Raw genomic sequence first — 14723 nt, 5'->3', positions numbered from 1 at the left:
ACACACACATGCACACATATGTTCACTGCGGCACTATTCACAATAGCAAAGACTTGCAACCAACTCAAATGTCCATCAATGATAGACTGGATTAAGAAAATGTGGCACATATACATCATGGAATACTATGCAGCCTTAAAAAAGGATGAGTTCATGTCACTTGTAGGGACATGGATGAAACTGGAAACCATCATTCTGACCAAACTATCTCAAGAACAGAAAACCAAGCACCGCATTTTCTCACTCATAGGTGGGAATTGAACAATAAGAACACTTGGACAAAGAGTGGGGAACATCACACACTGGAGCCTGTCATGGGGTGAGGGGAAAGGGGAGGGATAGCATTAGGAGATATATCTAATGCAAATGACGAGTTAATGGGTGTAGCACACCAACATGGCACATGTATACATATATAACAAACCTGCATGTTGTGCACATGTACCCTAGAACTTAAGGTATTAAAAAAAAAAAAGATTTGTTTCAAGATTTAAAGCCCCTTTTAGCAGTTCTTGTAGTGGTGCCTTGGTAGTGTTGAATTCTCTAAACATTATTTTTCTGAAAGAGACTGTGTCTTTCTTTCATATACAAAGCTTAGTTTCACTAATACAAAATCCTTGCCTGATAATTGTTTTGTTTGGGGAGGTTGAATATAGGGCTCCAATCCCTTCCAGCTTGTAGGGTTTCTGTTGAAAAATCTGCTATTAATCTGATAAATTTTCGTTTATAGATTACTTGGTGCTTTTGTCTCACAGCTGTTAAGAGTCTTTCCTTTGTCTTAACTTCAGATAACCTGATGACAATGTGCCTAGGCAATGATCTTTTGGCGATGAATTTCTCAGGTGTTCTTTCTGCTTCTTGTATTTGGATGCCTAGGTCTCTAGCAAGGCCAGGGAAGTTTTCCTTGATAATTTCCCCAAGTATGTTTTCCAAACTTTAAAATTTCTCTTCTTCCTCAGGAACACCGATCATTCTTAGGTTTGGTTGTTTGACATAATTTCAGATTCCTTGGAGGTTTTGTTCATATTTTCTTATTCTTTTTTCTTTATCTTTGTTGGATTAATTTGAAGACCTTGCCTTCAAGCTCTGAATTTTTTTCTTCTACTTCTTCAGATTTATTGCTAAGACTTTCCAGAGCATTTTGCATTTCTATAAGTGTGTCCATTGTTTCCTGAAGTTTTGACTTTTTTAATGCTTTCTCCCTTCACTTTTTTTTTTTTTTTTTTTTTGACAGAGTCTCACTCTGTTACCCAGGCTGGAGTGCAGTGGTGTGATCTTGGCTCACTGCAACCTCTGACTCCTGGGTTCAAGTGATTCTTATGCCTCAGCCTCCCGAGTAGCTGGGATTAGATGTGTGCCACCATGGCTGGCTAATTTTTGTATTTTTAGTAGAAATGGAGTTTCACCATGTAGGCCAGGCTGGTCTCGAACTCCCAATCTCAGGTGATCTGCCTGCCTTGGCCTCCCACAATGATGGGATTACAGGCATGAGCCACCACGCTCCTCCTTTCTTTTACTTTTTTTATATATATAAAATACATACATATATATATTTTGTATTTCCTTACGTTGGGCTTTGCCTTTCTCCAGTGCCTCCCTGATTAGCTTAATAACTAACCTTCTTAATTAATTTTCAGGTAAATCAGGGTTTTCTTCTTGGTTTGGGTGCATTGCTGGTGAGCTACTTTGATCTTTTGGACATACTAAAGAACCTTGCTTCGTCATATTATCAGAGTTGGTTTCTGGTTCTTTCTCATTTGGGTAGGCTCTGTTGGAGGGAAGGTCTAGGGCTGAAGGCTGTTGTTCAGATTCTTTTGTCTCACGGGGTTTTCCCTTAATGTAGTACTCTCCCCCTTTTCCTATGGATGTGGCTTCCTGAGAGCTGAGTTGTAGTGATTGTTATCTCTCTTCTGGATCTAGCCCCCCAGCAAGCCTGTCAGGCTCCAGGCTGGTACTAGGAGATGTCTGAACAGAGTCTTGTGATGTGAACCATCTATGGGTCTCTCAGTCATGGATACCAGCACCTGTTCCAGTGGAGGTGGCAAGGGGATGAAATGGACTCTGTGAGGGTTCTTAGCTTTGTTGGTTTAATGCACTATTTTTGTGCTGGTTGGCTTCCTGTCAGGAGGTGGTGATTTCCAGAAAGCATCAGCTGTAGTAGTATGGGGAGGAACAGGAGGTGGGCAGGGCCCTAGAGCTCCCAAGAGTATATGCCCTTTGTCTTCAGTTACCAGGGTGAGTAGGGGAGGACCACTGGGTGTAGGCAGGGCAAGGTGTGTCTGAGCTCAGACTCTTCTTAGTTAAGTCTTGCTGTGGCAGCTGTGGGGGAAGGGGATGAGAGTCCCAGGTCAATGGAGTTATGATCCTTGGAGGATTATGACTCTTTACTGTGTCATGCAGGTTGTCAGGGAAGTGGGGGAAAGCTGGCAGTCACAGGCCTCATCCAGTTCCCATGCAATCCGAAGAGCCAGTCTTACTCCCACAGCCCCCACCCCCAACAACACTAAGTCTGTTTCCAGGCAGTGGGCAAGCAGGGCTGAGAACTTGAACCAGGCTACCCATCTCCCAGCTGTGAAAGCAAATATGGCTTTCCTCCTTCTCCTGCCCATGGAGTCTGCACACTAGATTCATGCTCTGCCCTGAGTTCTGGCCAGGAGGCTTCTTGATCAGTTCAAATTGTTACACAGTTCAGCTGGAGATTTCCTTCTCCCTGTGGCCTTTTCCCAGTGCCTCTGGCCACCTTCCAGAAGGACCCCTGTGAGGCCAGGCAAAAACGGCTTGCTAGGAGCCTCAGTGAGTTCCCAGGGCTTTTCCCTCTGCATCCTTTACCCCTGTATTTCACTCAGCTCTCCAAATTGACTCAGCTCCAGGTACGGTCAAAATCTTCTCCCATAATCTAGGCCTTCAGTTTCACCAGTGGGAGTGTGTGTTTGGGGGTGGACGATCTTCCTTTCCCACTCTCAGTTTGGGCACTCACAGTATTTGGGGTATCTCTCAGGTCCTGCAGGAGCAATCCACTTCCTTCAGGGGATCTGTGGGTCCTCTCAGGTTTCCTGATTTATTTCTGCAGTCGTTCTGGAGCAAAAATTCATGATGCAAGCCTCCACACTGCTCTGTCCATCTGAGTCAGAGCTGCGATCTCCGGTTCCATATTTTTGCAATTGCAAATTGTGCTGCTATAAACATGCATGTGCAAGTGTCCTTCTCATATGATTTTTACTTTGGGTAGATACCCAGTAGTGGGATTGCTGGATTGAATGGTAGTTCTACTTTTAGTTCTTTAGGATATCTCCATACTGTTTTCCATAGTGACTGTACTAGTTTACATTTCCACCAGCAGTGTAAAAGTGTTCTCTTTTACCATATCCATGCCAACATCTATTTTTATTTTTAAGTTATGGCCATTCTTACAGGAATAAGGTAGCATCTCATTGTGGTTTAAATTTGCATTTCCCTGATGATGACGTTGAACATGTTTTCATATGTTTGTTGGCCACTTATATGTCTTCTTTTGAGGGTTTTCTATTCATATCTTCTTTGCCTACTTTTTGATAGGACTTTTTTTTTTTTTTTCTGATTTCTTTGTGTTCATTGTAGACTCTTGTCAGACCCACAGTTTGCAAATATTTTCTCCCACTCTGTGGCTTGTCTGTTTGCTCTGCTGATTGTTTCTTTTGCTGTCAAGATGTTTTTGGTTTAATTAGGTCCTATTTATTTATTTTTGCTTTTATTGCATTTGTTTTTAGGTTTTTGGTCATGAATTTTTTGCCTAAGCCATTCTCTAGAAGAGTTTTTCTGATACTATCTTCTAGAATTTTTATGGTTTCAGGTCTTAAAGTCCTTGATTCATCTTGAGTTGATTTTAGTATAAGGTGAGATGAAGACACAGTTTTATTCTTCTACATGTGGCAATTATTTGTTGAAAAGGGTGTCCTTTCCCCATTTTATGTTTTTGTATGCTTTGTCAAAGATCAGTTAGTTGCAAATATTTGGCGTCCTGAAACTTTACTGAATTCATTTATCAGATCTAAGAGCTTTTTGAGTGAGTCATTAGGGTTTTCTAGGTATATGATCATATCGTTGGTGAACAGCAACATTTTGACTTCCTGTTTTCCAACTTGGATGCCCTTTATTTATTTTCTTGTCTGATATCTCTGGCTAAGACTTCCAGTACTATTCTAAATAGAAGTGGTGAAAGTAATCATCCTTGTCTTGTTTTCAGGAGGGAATGCTTTCAACATTTTTCCATTCAGTACAATGTTGGTTGTGGGTTTGTCATAGATGGCTTTTATTATCTTGAGGTATATCCCTTCTATGTCAATTTTGCTGAGAGTTTTTTTATGATAAAGTGATGCTGGATTTTGTCAAATTCTTTTTCTGCATCTATAGAGTGATCATATGATTTTTGTTTTTAATTCTGTTTATGTGGTGTATCACATTTATTGACTTGCATATGTTAAACCATCCCTGCTTCCCTGGTATGAAACCCACTTGATCATGATGTGTTTTTTTTTTTTTTGATATGCTTTTACATTCAGTTAGCTAGGATTTTTGAGTCTATGTTCATCAATAATATTGGTCTGTAATTTTCTTTTTTTATTATGTCCTTTCCTGGTTTTAGTATTAGGGTGATACTGGCTTCATAGAATGATTTAGGAAGGATTACCTCTTTATCTTTTGGAATAGTTTTAGTAGGATTGGTACCAATTCTTTAAATGTCTTATAGAACTCAGCTGTGCATCTATCTGATCTTGGATTTTTTTTTTTTTTTGGCAATATTTTATTGCTGCTTCAATCTTTCTATTTGTTATTGGTCTATTCAGAGTTTCTATTTCTTCTTGATTTAATCCAGAAGGGTTGTATATTTCCAGAAATTTATCCATCTCATCAAGGTTATCCAGTTTGTGCATTTAAAGGTGTTCATAGTAGCTTTGAATAATCTTTTGCATTTCTGTGGTATAAGTTGTAATAACTGATAACATCAACAACAAAATAAGGCAAACATATATCATAGAACATTAGAGTCCTGTTATCAATGTCTACAATGAATAAAGGTTTTAGTTGGGATGGCCATATCATATGGATTTACTGATGTCTTGCAATCATTTTTGTCTGCAATTGTTTCTCTCTTCTAAATGTATACCTACCTAATGCCATCAAATCTTCAAGGTCTAGATTACATGCTATCTTTTCTATAGCAGTTTTCATAACCATTAATCTTAAATGATCACATTCTTTTATAATGTTCTAACACTAGCATCTGGTAGAGAGTGCCAGAAGTGAATTGAATTATGTGAACAGAGAGTGTACATTGCGGATATCTCCCCAGACATATTGGTGACCGGAAGTGTTCTGTGTCATGTTGAGTGTTTACTGTAAGAGAAAAAAAAATTTTATTTTTTTGACATAATGAACCAAGATTCAGTAGCAACAAAAGAAATTTGGAGTAAGAATAGAGCAGCATGGTTTAAAGAGTTTTTATAACTCTTTAAATATTGGATCTATAATGTAGCGATCTCAAATGGCACATTGAGATTTTTTTACTTTTTTTTTTTTTTTTTTTTTTGAGACTAAGTCTTGCTCTGTTGCCTAGGCTGGAGTACAGTGGCGTGATCTCGGCTCACTGCAAGCTCCACCTCCTGGGTTCACGCCATTCTCCTGCCTCAGCCTTTGGAGTAGCTGGGTCTATAGGCGCCCGCCACCACGCCTGGCTCATTTTTCTACTTTTTAATATTATATTATATTCATATTTTCAAATTGTCAGAATACTATCCTATTTTCTTCTCTGATTACCTCAACATTTGAAACCATAATACTGACATCATTTTTACTTTTGCAGCCTATTAACATTCTTGTAGTCTCACTCAGTTTTATATATTGGACTTTAAGAATACATATTCATTAATTTAGCAAACACTTCAGTACTCACCATGTGTTGAACATAGTGTCGGGCTGGGAGCTGTAGCCAAGCAGTACAGATAGGATTTCTATTCTCAAAAAGTTAATAATATAATACGGGACAGAATTAACTAAATCATTAGATGAAAAGTTTTATAAAAGAGAATGTACAGAATACTTAGCACTTACAAACTTCTCTGACATTTATTTATTCCTGTGATTCCAATGAGCTTTTAAAGTGTTTCTAATTTTTTGGATTTTTACTCAGTTTTTGACAGTTCTGTAGTCCCAGAATATACTGAAAGGTACATTCATCTTTTTTTATTTTTATAATAGTTCTTAAAATTTTTGACCACAGCTTCTTATTCTTGCTTAAGAAATACTAGTGTGCTCTATTCAAACTGGGTTCTCTTAATAAAATGGTAATTTCAGCACTTATGAGAAACAACCTGACTCAGGCTGGCTGGAAAATTATTTTACATATTAGGATCAGGTCCTAGTAACCCTAGGGCTTTGTGCATGGGAATGCTTTAGGAAGTGATAATCAGATAGAAAGTGACCTAACCAAGTAGAAACATTCATATTCGTTTGAAAATATGGTATGATAATACACTGCCTTTTCCCACCCTACTATATGAATTTCTTGTGGTTATAGGATGAACTTCTGGACACTCCTAAATTTAGAAAAAAAATTTTCACCTCTTAGAGATGAAAGTGAGATTGAAAGTTACTACCTGATTTCCAATGAGCCATCCGCATTTCAGAATCACAGTTTAATTTTCATTTATTACTAGACACAGCAAGCAGTACCTACAGAAATATGAGTGTAAGTAGAATCTACGAGTAAACATAGGTAGTGAATGTTTTGGAACTCTACACATCTTTATATGAAATTGCATTGCACAATATATTGACTGTTAAAAACCTGATACCTTATTATCATGATGAGACAGGAATAGAAAATGGCAGAGGCCTACAAGCAATTTATTTTCACGACAAGCCTGCAATATCATGAAGAATTGTAAACATTAACCACTCTCATTGCCATCTCAGGATTGTAATCTTGTCCTCCAAAGATGTCACACCTTGGCCTCAGTTGTTTTAAATGATTCATTTCATATTTCTAGATATTCTTCATCAGTCAAGTTATCAGGTTCAACAGTTTCTAAAATAAATGATGTTATTCTCATCTACTTTATTGAAGAAAATCATGTCAACATAGAATGCTAAGTTTGAATATTTATGAACCATGGAAGCGACTTGAAAATAATTAAAATGATTTTGTTAAAAGTTTGGTTTTTGAGTTCACATTTTGATGTGTATATAAACAAGTGAATTCCAGAGAAGATGTTATAAAATGTGCCTTTTAAAATAAATTGGACATTAGACTTTAGAGATGTATGTGTGAACGTGTGCATGTGTGTGTGCACGTGGCATAATTAGAGCTCTGGTGACCTCACGTGCCTAAATTATATTGCAGGCATGCCAACAGAGGGACAAATAAGTGTCAGAAGAAAAGGTCAAGTAATTCTACAGGAGAGACTTAAATGCATTTTATAATTCATAACAAATACATATTCATTATCATATGTATTCTACAGGAATTGTAGGAAAAAACCCTTTAATTATGACAAGGTAAAGGATGATTGAGGTTACAACAAATCTATTGTTATGATTTACCAGCTTAAAATATTGATCTTGATGTAACAATACATATTTTTGTGTGGTGTGTCCTTTGAGAAATACAATGTTATTATTACATTGAGATAAATACTGTCATATGCTTATACATTTCTACATTTATTATTGCAATTTAGCAGGAATGATTAATGAATGAACTATGATTTCATTTATTTCTACTTGGCTAATTTATTTGCCATCTCTTTTTACCACCCCCAGTGCTTCTCCTCAGTTAAGATAGATGTCATGTCAAATCAAAAATATTCACTGGATTCCTAATGCACAGTGTAAAGAATTCGAAAAAAAGCACACTTTTAGATAACTAGAGAACAGTAGTTAATACTTTCTAGTATAGCTTGTAATCTTTTTTTGGAACACAGAATATTTTAATAATCTGATGTAAAGATGGAGATCTTCTCCCTAGAAAAATCTACATTTGCACATCTAGACTGAATTTTGCATGAAATTACATGAGATTCACCATTTTTTTCAAATTTAAGATATATCCTGGTTATAAAATCTTGCAAAAATAATGTTGGACTAGTCATATAACTGTGGGTAGTTTATGTAAATTAACAGTGCCTCAATATCCTCATTTGTATGTTCTGGAAAATATGACCGCTTATCTCTTGTGATTGTTGTATGGATTAGAGGAGTTAGTATATGTCAGGAGCCAAGTTCAATGCCTCGTTCAATGTAGTACTATATATGTGTTTGTCCTTATTGCAGTTTTAAAATGCTGCAGGTAGGCTGAAGAGGAATATAAGCCTGGCTTACATAGTATATGAAGATACTGAATTTGGGCTAGATCTTGAGATTTGATTTTGGGTTGGCAGAGAAAAGATCTAAGTGTTCTTAAAAACTGTGAATACATTTTTAGAAGGAGGAAATAGTGAAATGATGTGACAGGAATTACTAAAGTATTTTCAAAAGCTGACGCCTCTATTAATGAAAGCAAGGGGTAGGTGGCAGAATGGGTGAGGCACCCACACAGAGTGAAGAGCTCTTATATATCATGCTAAGGAAGTTTGGGTTAGTCAAACAGGATCCATATTTCTATCACACACCTTTCTATCTTCACTTTAATTCTAGTTTGCACAAGTCAAGCAGACTGTAACAACGAGGCACAGAATACTCAAGCTCACATTCGCTACACATAGCTGAGTGATAAAGATAAACTAATATTTCCAAGGTAGGATCAATAAACCTATGGAAAATGTTGCTAAAAATAATGACATTACACAGAATTAAAAAAGGAATGGTAGAGTAAAGAGAGAACAAAAAAGAATAAAAGTAGAAAAATAATTTGGCCTTAAAGGTGCAAATATCATGTGAAGAGTGAAATAGTTAAAAGGTCCCATATACAAACTCTCTAACACTAATGGACTGCATTAGATTCTCATGCATTTAATTGTAATGTAATACTTTGAAAAACACTGATGGCTATTTCTCTGTCTCTCTCTCTCTCTTTTTTTTTTTTTTGAGGTATATTTTACCCTAGCAAGCCACAGGTGTTTGTCCATCTACCTGGTAGAAGGGGGTAGAGCTGGAGGAGAGTTATAGAGTGTGCCACAGATGGAATGAAATTATGTTCAACTTTTGATATACAAAGTAGAATTATCCAGCAAGACTACAGCCTAGAGAGGGATTTCCCATGGCTCCATTTTCTCCCTTCATCAATTTAGCATATCAGCAGGGAATCCAGAAGAACATAACTCTGAGAGTCATCCCATAGGATGGAGAAGATGCATCCTTTGTCTATGACAGTTGGGCCAATTCCAAGGTAGCTAAGAGGATATGACAAAATAGAAAGAAAATTCCACCTGAATTCCTGACATTTGGAATGGCAAGAAACACAAATGAGGCCAGTAAGAGTGTATATCCCCTGCTTTTTCCTGAAGTTGTATGTGCTAGATAAGGTGAGGGACATGGGAAGAGGAGAGAATAAATCCTGGCCCAGCTTCTAGTTTGGGTCCATAGAGGGACCAATTTCAGCCTTCTTCCAGCGCATGTCTATAGGCTGAGTGGTTGATCATTTCACCCAGTGTCCCGACCTGCAAGACAGTCGAACAGACCCTGGAAGGGAGAGTGGGCATGGAGGAGACAAGAAAACACGAGAAATGGAGACAAGACAAATAGCCTGATCAAGTCTCGTTTAATGGTGGCGGTGCAATGCCTTATATAGGCTGGCAGAGGAAGAGGTTGGGCCAGGGCGGTGACAGGAGGCTGGGCTTACTCAAATTATAATTGCGCATGCGCCGTGGGTTTGTAATTTTCCCGGGCGCGGGATCGCGCCTGCACCGCAGGCTACATATCTTCCTGGGCGGGAAAAATGTTTGCGCGCGCGCGCGCGGGAAAAGTTAGCGCGCGCGCAGGAAAGGTTTAGGCGCGCGCGGGAAGGGTTTAGGTGCGCACGGGAAAGGTTTGTAATAAAGAACCCGGAAATGTGCTGTCTTGTCTCCGCTTTGCGGAGATCAAGCAACAGAGGTCGGCTAATTCTGGGCCTCATGGCTCCAGACACCCAGGATGATGAGCTCTTCCTAGGATTATTTTAACAATCAGGTCAGTGTAAAATTTAAGATAAATTGACTTTTGTTCCTGCTAATAAGTTGGTAGGATCATAGAAAGAAAGTCCAATTGCTTAGAGACTAAACACAAGATATGACATTAATGTTCTGCCTATTTGAATATTGATGTGAGTTGAGTTTACTCAATCTACTTTTATATCCATAATTTAAAATATGAAGTTGAGAAACTGATATTCATTTATACTACATCACAATTATGAAGTTACTGCACTATGTTCTACTTCCAAGACACTGAAAAGAAACTGAAGTTTTAAAGCATAAATGCCCTCTGCTGGAGTAATTTTCTTTTGGTACAATATGCTTAAGCAAGAAGCAAGTAATAACAACGAAATATCTTTAGTTGTTTTTTAATTTTACATTCATTCGATTTGGTTGTTTCAATTACTTTCCTATAGTCACAAATAATTGAGGACAAAAAGTAATACTGTGTTCTGTGTTTAATTTTTTTTTTAGACTGTGAGATTTTCTACTTCAGGAAACAATGGATTGAAATAAAATTATCTGCTAGTACTTGTAATAAGCTTTGCCTTATAAGTCTCTAAGCAAAGTCTGGAAAATTCTCTGTAGAAACAGTTGAAAAGCATTTTAGACTTAAGAATTTTCCATAACTAATATCTGAGTAAATTTATTTCAAGTTATTGAGGAAAGGGGGAATAGAAACCTACCAGATAAAGTGTAGGTTATACACAGAAAGACTGCATATTAACCTTCTGGTTTCTTTTTTTGCTTTGTTTTGGTTTTTCTTTATGTTTTTTTGAGACAGAGTCTCACTCTGTTGCCCAGGATGGAGAGCAATGGCGCGATGTCAGCTCACTGCAACCTCTGCTTTCCAGGTTCAAGCTATTCTCATGTCTCAGCCTCCCGAGTATCTGGGACTACAGGTACCCGCCACCACGCCTGGCTAATTTTTGTATTTTTAGTAGAGATGGTGTTTCGCCGTGTTCGTCAGGTTGGCCTCAAACTCCTGATGTCAGGTGATTCACCTGCCTCAGCCTCCCAAAGTGCTGGGAATACAGGCGTGAGTCACCATACCCAGCCAATCTTACAGTTTCTTAACCAATAATTGTACTGGAGAAAATGTTGACTCAGTAAATGTATGAAAATAAAATAAAGATTGATGATTTTGTAATTGGAAACAATTCCAGAAATAAATGAAGGCTGCTCATACAATCTATTTTATAGCATTGTTTTTCACATAGTAGTTACTTAAAAAAAAGTTTGCTGAATGAATCAATTATCCTTGAGAACACCTGGAATCAGTTAGCCTAATACATTTACCTGGAATACAGAGTGCATTTTTCCAGAGCTAAAGATTTGTCTGTAGCACATTTGAATAATACAGCCATTTCATTTCCTCCCGTTCATTTCCCTTCACCTCCAATCCTGGCTTTCCTGTAAATGCCTTCAACTGTGCTGACAATTTCACCACTGACTACTCTGCCAGTGTAGAGGCCTGAGCAGTGGTCCAGGCCCAGACCAATAGCTCCTGGGCATTTTCCTCAAGTAGTTCAAACATTCAGTTCTAGGGTTTGGATTTAAAAATATCTGCCAACAATATACTGACAGTACAATGGGCTTTTAGATATTTCTTTCTTTTTTATCAAAATGAATTTTTAAGGTCATACACTAGTTATTTTTTGAAGAACTTGTATTCTCTTTAGGATGTTTCCTAAATAAAATTATTTTATTTGATACTACTTAGAAGGAGCTCAGTGACAGGATGGATATAATTCTGAATTTTATTTTATTCTATTTTTGTTCCTGCTGTTACTCAGGAAAAACTCCTAATATAGCTGTTTATGTGTTAATTGTGCTGAAATGTTAATTAGGTTGTCTGCCTACAAAACTCTGTTTTCCCTCAGTTCCTCCCTTTATTAATTGGAAAGAGTCTACAATTTGGGGTCAAAGATATATATTTCTGAACCCCTTCACTCTTCTATAAAAGCTGCAACTTTGGACAAGTCACTGTTTTGCTCCAATTCAATTCCCCTTTTCCTGCATCATTTCTACAAGGACAAAACAAATATCTGCAGACATCACACAGAGTCTGAAAATAACTGGGCATGGCCCATTACACATGGACTTAGCTAAGTGTGCCAATGGCATAAGTAGTCATATTCTGACCTGCAGTTTTGGCATCTTCGAAAGCAGCATCATTGTTTTATTTTAGGATGCCTTTGTCTGTAGATGCATTTGGCAGCCCATTGGTGATGATTCCCTTCGGTTGTGTGTTGTGGGAGTTTGTTGTTGTTGCTTTAGAAAAGATAACAGAAATTATTGTATCTGTTTCTTCTTCTTTTAAAAATGTCTATTAGATGTCAACTCAAAGATGGGCAGTAGGTAGTATTAGTCAATGCTTACAGGTCTTATACAGTAAAGGAGCAATAGGGGTTTTGAGACATAGAGGCAGATTCAAATCCTAATTCTACCTCTAACTAGCTATCTGACTGCAGGCATATTATTTAACCTTTCATAACTACCTGGTCCTTCATTTCTAGGAGAAAATAATACCTCCCTTACAGATTATTGTGAATACAAATTAAAACTTTTATAAATTGTTTAGCACACAGTAAGCTCTCTCCCCACAATGTTAGAATCAGAAATCTTAGACTTAGTATATGTAACTCTCTCATTTTCCAGTGGGAAATTGATATCTGGCAAAGTTAAAAGACTAGCACAAAATCATGCAATTATTTACTGCTGTGATTGTTCTGTAATCCACTTCTCTTAATAATATCTAATGCCCTTTTTACTCCAGAACAATGACACCTTTATTAATTGAATACTACCAAGATCCTATTTCTGACCTAAAGAATGATTACATTTCTCATTGTGATAAGAGCAAATTTTAGTAATCTTATCTTATATTGGAGGTTTATATTAGAATTTTTTTTGTCTAGAGAAAAATTTTGTTCAAAAGCTAATGCACTAGCAAAGTATAATTTATTTAGGGACAATATAACTAAGTTCAAAACAACTTGATTTCCCTGGTGTATACTCTGAACTTCACTCTAGCAATCAGGGATAGTATATTTAAATGTGATTTAATAGTACTCAGTTGATGCATTATTTAATTTATTGCATCATGTGCCTGCACAATGTCATCATTGTAGTGCAAAAGCAATTTTACTGAATAAGTGCTATGGTTTCAGCTACTTCTTTAGTATTAGAATGTAGTTTTCTCCATTATTTATATATAGTTCATTTTATACCATGATAATTTTGAAGTAAAATGCCATTTCCTACTTTCCTCATGTAAATGTATATTCATTTCATGTCTAATATAATCAAGATAAAATAGTGCTCAGTTCAAAAGTCCTTTGCTATTCAAAATAAATGGTTTGGTAGAATGAAGGTCTAAACTGAAGCACTATGCATGTGATGGCCTAATGGCTTTCTTAAAAATATATTTCTGACAGAGTTAATTTTGTTAAAAACAACCTGCCAAGCTACCTACACTTCTGAAAAAAAAAAAAAAAGATAAGGGAAGAAAAGGTAATCGTGGGTGTAAGGTACAGATCTTCTGTTGAAGGAAGCTCCTTATAATGTCCCTGTGGGGTGGTGAAACATTAAAAATGGAATTCTAACAGTTACCGGTATATCTGGTACATCACAGTCTTCTTACATTAATTGGCCGTTATAACTTTGAGTAAATCACTTAATCTCTCTGAACCTCTGGTTCCTTTTCTCTCTAATCAAAAACAGTAATCTCTGCCTAAGAATAATGAGATATTTAAGCTTTTGCCATCCCTGAGAGAAAGCTGTGTTAAATTAATTTTTTGCCTGGGACTTGATCTATCAGTGACACTCTTTGTGTCCAATAACTTCAAAGTCTCTCTTACCACATCCCATTTTGTTAATTCATTAAACCCTGACCCTAATTTCACCATCATTCCCCTACTAGGCCCTATTCTTTCTTTTTCTTTTCATAGCTAGTTTTCTTGGCATTTTCTCACTCTTGATATAACCACATATGACAGCAAAAACATTGGAAAACCCACAACTTATTTCATGTCCCCGGAGTAGAAGGACAGACAGATTCAGTGAAGTCGCCGTCATAAGCAGAGGTATTTCCAGTTTCTGGTCCTTCAGGTAGTGAGCTTGGAAGTCATCATTTTATCCTAAGATCAAGTAAAGAGCTGAATGAATTGAAAAACCAACTCCTCTTAGATCCATCAAAGAAATGAGGTACAGGTCAAATTGCTGCCCTTAACATTGGAGAGACAAACAGGCAAATACATACACCAGAGCACTAACCATCCAGCAAAAACCTCTGAGGGAACCCGTGCTAGGATAGGAAAACCTGAACTGTAATCAATGACTTGCTGGAGGCTCAGAGCAGAGGAGTCTGAGAGTTAAAAACTCCAGGGGGGACTTAGCCATAGGGGGATGCCCCCACTTTTGTGAGCCGACCCTCAGGAGTGCAAGCTGTTTCTCAAAGTAAACAACAGAGAAAAATCCCCTTGTGCTTCCAGAAGAGAGAAGGGAACAGGAACCATTTTGAAATGCACCAGAGCATGCTGCTCTTCTCCAAAGGCCGGTCCTCAGGATAAACTA

Source organism: Trachypithecus francoisi, unplaced genomic scaffold (genome assembly GCF_009764315.1).
Source record: "Trachypithecus francoisi isolate TF-2019V2 unplaced genomic scaffold, Tfra_2.0 Lachesis_group7, whole genome shotgun sequence".
Lineage (NCBI taxonomy): Eukaryota > Metazoa > Chordata > Mammalia > Primates > Cercopithecidae > Trachypithecus > Trachypithecus francoisi.
Note: the sequence above shows the minus strand (reverse complement) of the source record.